This window comes from Microtus oregoni, unplaced genomic scaffold (genome assembly GCF_018167655.1).
Source record: "Microtus oregoni isolate MIOR12 unplaced genomic scaffold, Mior012 000054F_ref0000373, whole genome shotgun sequence".
Taxonomy (NCBI): domain Eukaryota; kingdom Metazoa; phylum Chordata; class Mammalia; order Rodentia; family Cricetidae; genus Microtus; species Microtus oregoni.
The window spans coordinates 14980447-14993831 of record NW_024543830.1 but is presented as its reverse complement, the minus strand read 5'-3'; the positions used below and the strand labels follow the sequence as shown (position 1 = coordinate 14993831).

Sequence of the window (13385 nt, the reverse complement as noted above, 5' to 3'; positions counted from 1 at the left end):
TTACCTCCCAAGTATGAGGGCTGGAGTTCGAATCACTAGAACCCACATAAAAGGTAGATCAGTGTGGAGACCCACCTAAGATCTCAGTTTGGAAGGCAGAGATGGGAGATGCCCAGAGGAAGTGGCATAGTTACACAAGCCATATTGTCAGTCTCTGGGCTCAGCCGAGAAATCCTTTGTCAATAAGTAAGATAAAAGGCAATCAAGAAAGATTCTCAACGTCAGCCTGGGGCCTCCATATACATGCATGCACACCTCATGCTCACATGCCTGCACATATGCGAACATGCGCATGTGCATACACCACACACACACACACACACACACACACACACACGAGAAAAACATAAAATAAGAAAGGACAGGAGAGCAGACCCAATGGCACAAGAGCATGGCCTAAGGACTTGACTCCAAGAAAGCTCAGTCTTGCTGCCCCAGATCCTCTTTCAAATAACTTATCAAGAGGCATCACACACAGTCATAAAAACATCAGCATTCCAGCAGCAAGGACTCTGGGGCAATTAGGTGCTGCTCCTTCAGAAGAGCCAGCCCAGTGCAGCAGCCTACCACAGGGGCATTCTGGAGGTCCCTTAACCACAGCGGTTCTCAACTTGTGGGTTGTGACCCCTTCAAAAGTCAAACGATCCTTTCGCAGGGGTCACCTAAGACCATCGGAAAACACAGATGTTTACACTGCAATTCATAACTGTTGTAGAATATTGTTTTAAGGTGTGTTGCTTTTGTTTCTGTTGCATTTGTTTAACTCTGTGAAGCTGTCTGTGATTCTTTGTCCATCTAAAACATCTGATGGTCTAATAAAGAGCTGAATGGCCAATAGTGCGGCAGGAGCAAGGATAGGCGGGGCTGGCAGGCAGAGTATAAATAGGAGAAATGCAGAAGGAGGGAGGGGCAAGGGAGAAAAGGAAAGGAGGACATCAGGGGTCAGCCACCCAACCACCCAGTCAGCCGCGGAGAAAGAGTGAAAATAAGATATATAGAAGTAAGAAAAGGAAAAGACCCAGAGGTAAAAGGTAGTCAGGATAATTTAAGTTAAGAAAAGCTTGCAAGAAATTAGCCAAGCTAAGGCCAGGCATTCATAACTAAGAATAAATGTCTGTGTGTAATTTATTTGGGAGCTGGGTGGCGGCCCCCCCAAAAAGTCTAAAGATTTAAGAGTAAAACATCATAAAACACATAACAGCAGCAAACTTAGAGTTATGAAGTAAAAATGAAAATAATTTTATAGTTGGGGTTACCACAACATGAGGAACTGTATTAAAGGGTCACAGCGTTAGAAAGGTTGAGAACCACTGCTCTATCAGGACAGCAGGCTCAGCCTTCTGGTTTGACTTGGGCAGAGAAAGTGTTGAGATTTCCAGTTCTGATTTTAACCTTTATCTCCTTCCTGGTCTAGGTTAACCTAAATCGATGCCCTACATACAGGGTGTACAAATTATTAACCAAGGAAAGATTTAGTTTTAATGTTGTAAATAATCTTTCCTGGGACCACTTTCCTCCAAAGTCCAAGAATCCCTGGAACTAAACTCAGGAAAGAAACTTTTGTTTCCCTACTCAAAAGCATCTTGAAATATATGCCACCACTTACACGCCATTCAAGAGCAGCAACAAAGTCTCATTCACAATTCTACTCAAGCAACTCAGCCCCTAATGGAACCTTAGATGCCTTAGGACTACCCTTTCATTAGCCAGTTTTCACCCTGGAAGAGTCTCTAAAGGGATGCTCTATTTTAAAATATTATGGTTTTGTCTCTAAGATTAACACAAACTGATTATAGGTGTATAGAATAGAAACATTTTAAAAAGTCTACTTAAAAATCTCTATCTCATCTGTTATGAGGTTAAAAACTGGGGCCTTGTATATGTTAGACAAGTCTTCTTCTACGAAGTTATATTCCTAGCCTAGTAAAAGAAAATATTAACTCCACCATTCAGAAGGAATTAATGTCAACTGTTGTATGTCCTTACTGTATCCGTATGTTAGTGTTTTTTACATAAGCAATACCATAATGTATGTAGTATTTTACTTAATGTTATTTATAATAACTATGAGAAGTTTTCCAAATCTTTCCAGTTTCTCATAGTTGTTTTTCTGTTCTTATCTGTTCACGCTTCTCTAAGCTAATAAGCTAATCGATGGTTACATACTAGGCTTCTGCACAGGAGACAGGCCAAAGGAGCATCCAATGGACATGTGACCATTAGTGTGAAACAGACATGGCAAAGTTTTCAGAAAAAAAATCATGTATATTTGAGGAATTAAAGAGAGATGAAGGATAATTTTGAGGACCATATCTTTTGAATCAAACCTAGGCTACAAAATCTGAGCAAAGCTACTTTGAGTCATTTAACCTCATGTTGTACCTGCCTCCTCACCCATGTTTAAATGGAAGGGTGTGTATGAATGATGTCATGTGAGTAGTTGCTGTTTATATTACCCAGAGAATACAAAAATATTTCAAGCTGTTGCTTGTTTATAAATTATTTGCATTTCTTGCACAATTTAATATGAAAATGGAAGGCAAAATATTTGAAATTTGAACTGTAATAGAAAATATAAAATAAAAGATTACCCTACCACAGATAAGGGCACAGAAGGGGAAAGAAGGAATAATAACGGAAAAAGAAGGAAGCAGAGGAGGAGAAGGACTAAACAGGAGGAGGCAGTGGAGAGGAGGAAAGGGAGAAGAGGAAAGGGGAAAAGGGGAAGAGAAGTGGGGTTTAGAGTTTTCCCTAAAAATCATAACCTTTAATTTCCATGTTCAAATACTAAGGTGAAGGAACTTCTCCCGAACCCCAGCACTCCCAAGACTGCACTGTGTACAGGGGCTGCCCGTGACCCCGCACATGTGGTGCAGAGAAGACACTCGGTGACTGCCTAGGACCGTGGAAGAGGAGAATACAACCTTCAGATCAATTATTTCCCTCTTTATAGGTCTGAACCAGAAACCCAACTCTGAACAGAGCCTTTTGTTCCAGTAAAAACATTCTCCAGCAACTTCTCAACATAATGTAACATGATATGGCAGTATCAGCGGAGGTCAAATAGAACATAGTTTAAGTAGCATTTGACTTTTAGGCTCAAAATGATAGCCCTGTCTTCCTAACAACTATTCCCTTCATCTTTCACGTGGCCTGACTATGAACAATTTTCTCACGAAAACGACAAAAACTATTTTCTTAAGGAAAGCAGGATGTCTTAAAGGGAAGAGCAAGGAAGGGATAGAAGTAAAAAGTTCAGCTATTAATTCCAGCCTGGTGTTGAAATACGGCTGACTGGCGTCACACAGCTGGGGCTCTCCACAGGCATTGTGGTAAGCAGCCAGGGGACACTTTTGGGGGGACAAAACTAGGGAGCCAGGGAAAATTTGAGGGCTAAGAATGAAGACCCGCCCTTTATGCCACTTCACACCAGGAGATGTGACGCCTCATCTCAAGGCTCAAGGTCACCTATGAAAGTGGCGGGCAGTTTTCCAAGGGTCCTGCCTCCCATTGAATCACACTTCCATTTCTGCCCTTTCTCAGGCTTTCTCCGAGGCCTGCTAAATCATGATTTCAGGAAGCATTCTTGATGCCCTTAGCTGAAACTGGTCTCATCTATCACTTCTGTTACTCCCCAGGAATCTTATGTCATTAATCACTTTCTCATGTGCCTATTTTTTCTCATGCCAAATTTCTATAATACCTTCTTTCTTTCTTTCTTTCTTTTTTTTTTTTTTTTGGTTTTTCGAGACAGTATTTTCACTGTAGTTTTAGCCTGTCCTGGAACTAGCTCTTGTAGACCAGGCTGGCCTCGGACTCACAGAGATCTGCCTGCCTCTTCCTCCTGAGTGCTGGGATTAAAGGCGTACGCCACCACCGCCCAGCTCCTTTTAGTTTTATAATGATTTATAGTTATAAAAAATTTCCATGGGCTGGAGAGATGGCTCAGAGGTTAAGAGCATTGCCTGCTCTTCCAAAGGTCCTGAGTTCAATTCCCAGCAACCACATGGTGGCTCACAACCATCTGTAATGGGGTCTGGTGCCCTCTTCTGGCCTGCAGACATACACACAGACAGAATATTGTATACATAATAAATAAATATTTAAAAAAAAATTTCCATGTCTCTTGCTGCAGCAAGGCGAGTGGGAGCACCTGCAGCACGAACTCGGAACGAAACTCCATGGGTTGTAAGAAAATGGCAGACAAGCCGTGGACACAGGGGAAATCTCCAGCTTTGATGAGGCCAAGCTGAAGAAGACCGAGACGCAGAAGAACACTCTGCTGACCAGAGACCACTGAACAGGAAAAGAGGAATGAAATTTCCTAAAAGCCCAGACTGGAGGATTACCCCACCCCACCCCGTCATCTCCCAGACCCCCTCGTGATGTGGAGGAAGAGCCACCTCCAGGATGGATGCGAGCCACAAGCTGCATTGTGAACCCGGGCACTCTGAGCCGATGCCACCGGTCTGCGGGTCTCTGAAGGGGGACCCCCCCACACACTAATCAGACTGCCAAATATCACTGGTTTGCCCTGGGATATTATAGAAAATTATTTGTATGATTAATGAAAATAAAACACACCTTGTGGCAAAAAAAAAAAAATCCCCATGTATTTTATCAGTTAGTCTTCATAACATCCAGTAAACCACCTCTTTTTATGATTGACATAGAGGAACTTGAACTCAGAGAGTTAACTGAATTAGTATGCTAATAAGTTAGGGGTTTTAATGACAAGTCTCCGAACTCGACAGTCATCTCCTTGAAGACATGAACTCTGCTTTCGCTGTCTTCAAATCCTAGTAAACCTAATTCAGGACCTAATTTAGAACAGATGTTGAAAAATGTTGGCTCAGTGAATATGTGTGCGTGAGCACGCACAATGCCTCAGTTCCCTTTCGGCACACAGCCTCTTTTACTGGAAGAGTTAAAGGCATCACTTCTCTGAATTCCCTCTGACACCTGCCTACAGTGTATGATATTTCCCTACGTTATGATTGCTGGAACACCCATTCCATTCTATGCCCTTAATCATTATGGCTGCCGTATCAAAGTATCACAAAATCTGTGGCTTAACACTACTATATATAGTTTTGGGAGCCAGAAGTCTCACCAGGAAAAATCAAGATGTCTAGGGACAGTTATTTGAGGGAGGCTGTGGGGAGAATCTGTTTCCTTATCTGTTATCATTTCTAGAAGTCTACAGAATCCTTTATTGGGAGGCCTCTTCTACCATCTTCAATGTGCACCATTCCAATTGCTTTGTCTTTAATCACATCATTTTTTCCTCTATGGTCAAATCTCCCTCTTATAAAGTCCCTTGAGATCATATTTAGTGTCCTCAGGAATGATATCATTCCTAGGTTCCAGGGACTAGGACCTAGACTTTTTATGGCATTCAGTCTGCCACAGCGACCACTGTACATGGAATTTCCCTTTTTGTATGTATTTGCCTGTGTCTCCAGGACAGTGTGAACAACATGAGAACAGGGCTGTACCTCAGCTATCTCCATATCACAATCCTTATCATAGCTCCTCAGTAGGGGGGAGGGGCGGGGCATTTACCAAATTATTATTACATAAGAAGTAAGTGTGATGCTCAGCAGGTAAAATGCTTGTCATATAGGCCTAATGACCATCCCAGGAGCTTACATAAAGATGGAAGGAGAGAATCAACTCCACAAAGTTGTCCTCTGAAATTTACACATGAGCCATGGCCCTCATGCACCCCCCCACTCACACATCGTAGATACACACACACACAAATAATAAAGTCCAGGGGATCTGGTGCCCTCTTCTGACTTCTTCAGGCACTAGGCACGCACAGAGTGTGCACATACACATGCAGTCAAAACACTCACACACACAAGATAAAAACATTAAGTTATTATTAAATAAACAACCCTACACCCATGGACTACCATTGTGTCTGTGTCAAGGCCCTAACATTCCACGTAGCACAGCATTCCAAACAAATCGGAATCTGACTTCCAAAAGAGATCTTAAAATAAATGGCAGTCCTTAATGAAGCTCTCTTGGGAACATGGAGGAGGAAATTACATAGAACATTATACAGAAGAGATTCCTAAAACTGCCCAGGAGACGCTTCTCCCCTTCAGGCCCCTCACTCAGTCTGTATGTTTGCTAGTCCATCCACCATCCAGACAGCCAAGTTTCCAGCTGTTCCCAGGAGAAATGCAAGCACATCAGGGTTTAGTTGGACACCACCCACCTCAGTTAATGGGCAAGCCTGGGAAGGGGATAAAAGCACTAGCCACTTCCTAAATTCTACCTCCCACACAGTGGGGTACATGAGGCCCCAGTGTCCAGTACCCGGTGGCCTTATGACTCTATTTAAGAACAGCCCTGCTTCACTAGAGCCAATTCAAGAGGAAGTGTTCCTCAGGGCCTATTGTCAGACTTCTGGCAAAGGGAGACACTGGCCAGCAGCCCATGTGATACTTGTAGGATCAGGATGCACCCAGCATCTCCAGTAGGAATGCTTTAAAGGCCCTCCTTTTCCTCCTCCCAAGTTTAGAGTCTGAATAAAACCTCAACTGTTTCAGTATGCTCAGTTATAAATTCCTGGCAGATCTGATCTAACCCTTTCTGAATCTCCAAGATGGGTTCCTGGGAGCTCTGCTGGGTGTGTAATAATGACAAGAGTTCACAGGCAACGGGAGCTCCAGGCATCCGCTCCTCCCAGAAACATGACAAAATAGGCAATAGTGTTGACCCAAGTTGTTCCTGGAGGGAAACTGAGTCACAGCAAGGCTAACTGTCTTGCTTGAGGTTATGCAGTTAATAAGTGATAGAGTAAGAATACAAATCCAGGCATTCAGGCATTCATAGGGGATAAATCTTGTCCTCCCAAGCATCTGGAGTAGGAGTGGATGTGGTGGTTTGAAATGATAATGGCCCCATAAGCCCATATACTTGAATGCTTGATTCCCAGATGATGGAGCTTTTTGGGAAAGATTGGGAGGCTTGGCCTTGTGGAAGGAGGTGTGTCACTGGGCGTGGGCTTTGATGCTTAAAAAGTCTATCCTATTTCCAATTGGCTCTCTGCCTCCTGCTTGCGGATAAGGATGTAAGCTCTCAGTTACTGCTCCAACACCATGCCTGTCTGCCTGGTGCCATGCTCCCCAGCATATGCCCATGGACTAAGCCTCTGAAACCGAAGTATCAATAAACTCTTCTGCATGTTGCCCTGGTCATGGCATCTAAAACTAAGCACAGCAATAAAAGGGTAACTGAGAGAGTAGGACAAATAAATCACTGCTGCTCTTCAACTTCCCACGTTCTCACTAGGATCTGCAGCCGTCCTACCCCTGTGAAAGAGGACTCTGGATCACACCTACACAGAATTCCCCAGCACTGGACAACTATTCTGGGGCCCATCATTTCCACTGCTGCTACCTCCTGTTATTCTCGGGGCACTTCCTCAGCTGACTGTTCCCTAGCTCTGCCTCTAAGATGGCCTCTTGCTTCCTCTCCGTCGACACTCGTGTCTGATGAGGCTGGACACAGCCTCCAATGTTTTAGTCCTGTCCTCCTAGGCACTTCCCTTGCCTTCTTCTTCCCCAAGGACAAGGTAATCCACCAGTCATAGCTAGTTACATTTTTGAGGCTAAACTAAACCTTGGTTTCAAAGCTTCAAGTCTTACCAAGGGTTTTCTTAGGATATTCAGTCTAGAAAACGGTTATGAGCCAATATAAGGTAATATATTGCAAAATAAGTTCTGGACAGTGTATTCTCCCAAACACTGATATATCCCAAGGGTGATCTCTTTTGGCTTTGCTACAGGAAGATGACATTCCAGCTCAGCATCTATAGAAGCTTTACTGTGCTGACATTCACATTCCCTCAGGTTACAGAGTCCCCACATTGTCATTTTGAATGGTCCATGTTTCTAAAATAAATTTTGCTTAAAAATTCCTCTGTTACTTGGAATTTTTGTCCTTTCCAATTTTTTTTCACTATTCTGCATGGCATAAAATAGATTGACATTTTGCTGACCTAATTTTTGGTTATTTACTTCCTTGTAGATAAGTTTCTTTATGTTAGGTAAGTCCAGAAGATAGAACTTGATCATGGCTTTTTGTTTGTCAAGAAGGTTCCATGACCTCTGCCAATGTGAGGTTTATCACTTTCATTTTGCTTTTTACTGACTTGATAGTTCTAAAATCACACCCCAATGGTGTTTTCTTCTTTTATATTTATTTATTTCCTTAAATGTGCAGGTGGGGTGCATGTGTGGCTATCAGAGGACAACTTTCAGGAGCCATTCCTTTCCTTCTACCACGCAGCTCCCAGAAAAGAAGTTCAGGTCGGCAGGCTCGGTAGGAGGAGTCTTTATCTACTCAACCATGTTGCTAGCTTCTTAATGGTGTTTTCATATGAATTATTTTCAAGCAGTATGCTTTTTATGTGATTATTGGTCTTCCCCTTTATTGAAGAATAAATTATTTGTCATTTTTGGCAATTTATGAAGTAAAATCTAGACACAAGCTATTTACATATATCAAATCTTTTTAGAATAACTTTCTAGCAATTAGATATTTACATAGTTTGTATTTCTATAGCTTTTGTTGACTATATCATCTGTAAATTCCATTATAATCTACATATATTGTATTTTTAATATATTTTATACAATTCTTTGAAAATTTTATACATTTCCATATATACATGCCATATCCATTTTTAATACTGTCCATTTTAAAATTTGTGAATCCTTCAAACATTCAATGTTCATGTTATATTTTTTCATCTTAAGAAATTCTGGCATATTAAAAACTGTACTTCCATATGTTTTATTTTGACCCATCTTTTGAACTGTTTTATTAAACATGATATGACGCATTGCTCTAAGGCAGCGGCTTTCAAGTTGTGAGCTGCAACCCCTTTGAGAGTCAAACATCACGTATTTACATCATGATTTATAACAGTAGCAAAATTATAGTTATGAAGGAGCAATGGAATAATTTTATGGTTGGAGTCAGCATAGCATGTTGAACTTTATTAAGGGTCACAGCATTAGGAAGGCTGAGATCCACTTCTCTAAAGTATAAACTACCTTTCTGCTATAATACTGTACACAAAACAATTAGCAAGCTGTGAAACCTTTCCACAATATCTGTTGCTTCTGGCTTAGCTGTAAAGTCAGTTTAGAAAGTAAGACAGCTGTGCTAGAAGAGATTTCAGTCTATTTCATTAGATCGCTAACCAACAAAGATGTATCAAAGCCCTCAAGGTACCAGGCACTATCCTAGGCACTAAAGATAACCTGTAAACAAAACACACAGCCCCATAAGCATGATAGCATGGTAGCTGGAAAGAGACAAGTTTGAAAATAGGTGATAGGTGGGCAAGTAAACAGTACGTAAAATAGGAAAGAGTGATCAGAGCTAGCAAGAAGTGAAAAGTAGAACTCTCCTGTGGAAGCTCAGGAGGATTTCACGGAGATGACATCTGCACAGGACCCGAAGGAGGGGAGATAGGGAGCAAACAAGCAGCTGGGAGAAAAAAGATTCCAGGAGTGTGAAGTTCCAAAACCAGGAAGATGTCTAACATGTTGGAGGCCACCCCAGAGTGAGTAAGGGGTGACTGAGAAGAGGTTATCAAACAGGAAAGTGAAGTATTTTCTAGAGAGGGGTGGAAGCCTTCGGATGGTTTTGTGCAAAAGAAAGGTAGTATCTGACATAAGAGCTTACCAGGGTCGCTCTGGCTATGGTGAGGCAAAAAGTCATAAAAGACCAATGACAGAGGCAGGAAGATCTGTTAGAGGATCCTGACTGGTGTGGACAAGAGGCTATGATAGCTTAAGTCAGAGTGGTGAAAAATGGTAGATTATCTATAGCTCTTACAGCAGAACTTCAAAGGGAGGAGATAAAGGATGGCACTGATGGAGGAAAGTCATTGGTTAAAAAATAACGAAACTGCCTTGGCCCATTTTATTGGTTAGAACATAGGTGGGTGGAGTAAACAGAACAGAATGCTGGGAGGAAGAGGAAGTGAGCTCAGAGATGCCATGCTCCCCTCTCCCGGGCAGACGTGATAGCTCTGCTCTCTGAGGCAGACACGATCAAGCTCCAGCCCAGGATGGATGTAGGCTAGTATCTTCCCGGTAAGGGCACCTCGGTGCTACACACTTTATTAGAAATGGGCTAGTCCAGGTGCGAGAGTTAGCCGAGAAGAGGCTAGATATAATGGGCCAAGCAGTGTTTAAAAGAATACAGTGTCGCCGGGCGGTGGTGGCGCACGCCTTTAATCCCAGCACTCGGGAGGCAGAGGCAGGCAGATCTCTGGGAGTTCGAGGCCAGCCTGGTCTACAAGAGCTAGTTCCAGGACAGGAACCAAAAGCTATGGAGAAACCCTGTCTCGAAAAATCAAAAAAAAAAAAAAAAAAGAATACAGTGTCCATGTAATTATTTTGGGGCATAAGCTAGCAAGCGGCGGGGTGCTGGGGACGCAGCCCCGCCGCTCCTATTACTACATGGCACCATAAATTCTGGCCAGGTCATTTATTAGAAAGATGATTGTATCAGCCAGCTTTTTTTCAGTATAATGAAACACTTCAGCTTCACTTTATAAGGAAGTTTATTTAACTCACTCTTTTGGAGGTTCAAGGTCATAGTCACCTCCATCAGTCCATTCTAGCGAGGGCCCTTGCAGCTGTTCTCTATCAAGGAGGATGGCAAGAACAGGAACACGTGCCTGTCCAAATGATCCCACTGCCAAACAGGAAGCCAGAGAGGCACTTCAAGCAAGACTTGGGCTTTCATTCAAATGCCTTCTTTGCAAATTAGAGGAATGACCTTTGCCCCTTTCCAAGGATGGCAGATACAATGATGTAGGTCCCACCACTTCAAGATCTATCAACTCAACACCACTACACTAAGGGCTTGAAAAGCCATGAATGCAAAGGAACTTACTGGGAGGCAAACCATCAGCAGTTTGCCATAGTGGTGGTTTTACTGGGATGGAGCTGTCTGTAGGAAGAACAGAATTTGGTGTTAACTAAGCTTGAAAGTATCCCCAAAACACCTATCAAATAATACCACATCTAAGGCTCATGGAACACCGCGGAAGAGGGGGCAAAAAGATTGTAGAGCCAGAAGTTCAGAGACTTTTTCTGAGAGATTGTGTCTCCAAGTAATATTGGAATCTATGCCCATAAAGTCTCACCAACATGACTGCCAAACATGAACTGGTCAAGGATGACACCAATGGGCATGCCTAAGTGGATGGGGAAAAGCCCATGACACCTCAGCTCTACTCAAAGAGCTATAGGCACCTGAGAAAAGCTGGGAGCAGAAGAGGCGCTCTTCCCTAGGGAAGGGCATACCAGCTGGTTATCCAATACCAAATGGTCGGCCCTGAAAACATGCATACAAGTAACATTATATAGACTGAGCAGGTTATATTTAGGAATATATGTGTATATACATATAAATGCATGCATGCAGTTAGTGAAAAAGAGAGGCCATGAATTTGAAGGAGAACAGGGAGGAGTATATGGGAGGGTTTGAATGGAGGAGAAGGGAGAAATGTACTTATATCATAACCTCAAAAGTAGGGTTTTAAAGAGCTATTCTAAGTAGACAGGTTAAGTTGACCCCTCCCCCATTTAGAAGTTGATTATTTTGATAAGTGTGGGTTCATTTGTCAGTTTTAATGTATTTTAAATCCTACGGCAGAGTCCTATTTCCGTGTTCTCGAAGGTAGCTATCCATCATTCAGCATCTATGGTGAGTGTGTGAAGCCTTGTACTGCTGTCCACGCAATCTCATAATTGACACAGTGCCCCATTCATCCTCACTCACTGCTGCTTCTCCAGTAATGACCCGGGGCTCTCGCTCCATCTGTTCACATCCTCCTTTATTGTTCCTGTTATGCTTTAATTATTGTCTTGAGTAAATCTTGTGTCTCAAGGAAAATCCTCAAGTACTTATTTTTGGTTCATGGCTGTGAGTGGAATCTCTCCTTTTATGCTCTTATTAATACGCAGCTATTTTTCACTGACAGAAACACAATGGCTCTGTGTGGGTTTCCTTTGGCTTCAGTCTTTGCTGAACTCATTCATTATTTATAGCAGTTTAGAGGATGCTTTTCTTGGAACAGTTAGGCCTATCATCATAGCCGGTGGTTTACTACTTTTTACCTTATATATTTTATGTCTTTCCCAAGTAGTTATTACCAGCATTTCTAATACCATGCCAAGAAGAACAACCCTGAAAAACCTGCTGGGCTTTCGAGGAGAGGGCTTCTGCAGCTCCCAGTGTGACAGCAGTGCCTCAGAGAAAGTATGCGGTTCTTCCCACCACGCTCCAAGGAGGGAGACAATGACAGTTTACTGACAATAGAAATGACTAAAATGATTGTTTGTTTAAAATTTGCTTATCTTTTTCATTTGTGATTTAATTTCACCCATTTTCTCTCTTTTAAAAATGAACATTTACTAGTTAATGAATGAAATGCCAAGAGATTCAAGTGTAGCTTTAGTTTTCTTTGTCTCAGATTTTTGCATGTCTTTAACATCAGTGGGCATCTAAAACTTAAGAATTGATCATCATTCTTTGTCCAATATATGTTTTCATGATCATGCTCATAACTGTAAAATCTCTTTTATTTGGTATCATGTTTTGTTATTTTCACTAGAGAACTCAGGATACTCTTCTCATACTAGCCTCCATTTTTAGAAAAGTCAGGTTTTAATTATTTTTACTGTAGATAATGGCTACTTATATTTCTTTTCTAACTCAGTCTTTAAGTTTATTGTGTTCTCTGAGGAAACTTTATCTTCTCGGCATGTAATATAAGTGACACACTGATACAATCTTTTTGCCCCCTCTTCCATGGTGTTCCCTGAGCCTTAGATGAGGATTATTTGATAGATGTATTTAGGATAGCCTTTCAAGCTTAAAAGAACCAACACTAAATTCTGTTCTTCCTACAGACAGCTCCATCCCAGTAAAACCCATTACTATGGCAAACTGCTAATGGTTTGCCTCCCAATAATAATTTGTCCCCTAAATTCACCTCTCCTGCATTATTCTTGACCCTTTATTTTCTTTGTCTGATCTTTGTCAGGGAGGAGAAACATTTATGTTTCTCTTTGGTGTTTATATTTTGATGTTATAGAATTCTTTTGAGAGTCTAGAATCTAGACTCTGGATTGTTGATGGGATTTGGCAGATGTCTGAATTGCAGGCCTAATCTTGCCTAGATGTCATTTACAGGGAATAATGAATCCAGCAGTGGACGCTACATTCATTTGCAAGCTTTGGAGAGCAGGGAGGTTAAGTGTCTTGTCAATGCTGTACATCTTGTCAATGGTAGAACTGTCGTTAAAATTTTATTTTTATATTACCAGTGGCTT

General features: G+C 41.9%; 1 pseudogene; it reads left to right on the top strand.

The window, feature by feature from the left end:
- Positions 1-4196: 4196 nt before the first annotated feature.
- LOC121437828 lies at positions 4197-4328 on the top strand (annotated as a pseudogene).
- The last annotated feature ends 9057 nt before the right edge of the window (positions 4329-13385 follow it).